This window comes from Echinops telfairi, unplaced genomic scaffold (assembly GCF_000313985.2).
Source record: "Echinops telfairi isolate 266 unplaced genomic scaffold, ASM31398v2 ScPeMD7_2565;HRSCAF=3150, whole genome shotgun sequence".
Lineage (NCBI taxonomy): Eukaryota > Metazoa > Chordata > Mammalia > Afrosoricida > Tenrecidae > Echinops > Echinops telfairi.
This window is the reverse complement of record NW_022106463.1, coordinates 4,278,236-4,279,489: the sequence shown is the minus strand read 5'-3', so window position 1 is coordinate 4,279,489 and position 1,254 is coordinate 4,278,236. Positions and strand designations below refer to the sequence as shown.

Genomic DNA, 1,254 nt, shown 5'->3' with positions numbered 1-1,254 from the left:
GCTGCAGCAATGGGCTCAGACACTGTACCGATGGTGAGGTTGATGTGCGATCTATTTGTCTCCATTGAATGGCCTTCGTGCCCTTGTCAAAAATCAGTTGGCTCGTCACAGTGGCAAGAAGCAGAGAACAGCCTCGATGGCCATCGGCAGAAGACTGGATGGAGAGACTCTGGGATAGACACACAGTGGAAGACTGCACATCTCTAAAACACTAGGGCAGAAGCACGAAGCACCTCAGGACATGGACTGACCTGGAGAACGTCACGCTGAGTGAAATGAGCCAATCACAACAGGATACACATTATGAAATCACTGTTACAAGAAAAAAAATCCTATACCGAATAATAAATGCTAGAGAGGATGTGGCGAGATTAGAACACTTACACATGGCCGGTGAGACTGTAGAATTGTACAACCACTATCAAAATCAGCAGAGTACTTCCTTAAATTCAAATACAACTACCTTATAATTCTGCAATCTCTCGACTGGGTATATGCCCTAAAGAAATAAAGAACATAATACAAATAGGCATATGCACCTCTATGTTTATTGTAGCAATTTCTATAATAGTTAAAAGATGGAAACAATTTCCAAAAACTTCGATTACAAAGGAATGTAAAAAAAAACCCACTGGAACATTCATACAATGGAATATTATGCGCTAATAAAAAACAAGGGTGACTCTGTTAACCTCCTACAGCATGGACAAAACTAGAGAGCCTTATGTTTAGCAAACTTATAATATAACGTCAATCTTATAAAGATAAGCATGTAATGCCACCCTTATTATAAGGAAAAGCAGGGACAAAGGAAAGTAGTGCTTAGACTCTGAAGACTTTGACATTGATTATGATCTCCACAAGGGAAAGGCACCCTTCTCCCATCCTCCCTGTCCCCACCTGTCCTTCTTTCCTATCCTCTCCTGTCTGGGTGCTTTCTCCCTAGGCAAATGCTAGGGATCTCTTATGACGGTGTGTTCTCAGGAGCGTGCATTATTGTCCGTTGTTTGGCGGAAAGTTGAACCAGGAGTGTGAGTTGGCTCCATGCTGGAATGATGCCTGAGGCCTTCATATCTCCGCAGTTCCACCCATTTCTATCAGACCAGTAAATCTCATCGTATTATTAATTTGAGTTTTGTTTCGCATTTTTGCCCCCACTCTATCAGGACCTCCTATTGTGATATCTTTCACAGAGTGGTCAGTAATGGTAGCTGAGCACCATCTAGTTCTTCTGGTCTCAGGGTCATGCAGGCT

At 42.5% G+C, this 1,254-nt stretch overlaps 1 pseudogene; it reads left to right on the top strand.

The window, feature by feature from the left end:
- The window catches only part of LOC101649449, a 78,018-nt pseudogene that overhangs the window by 34,138 nt on the left and 42,626 nt on the right, over nt 1-1,254 (top strand).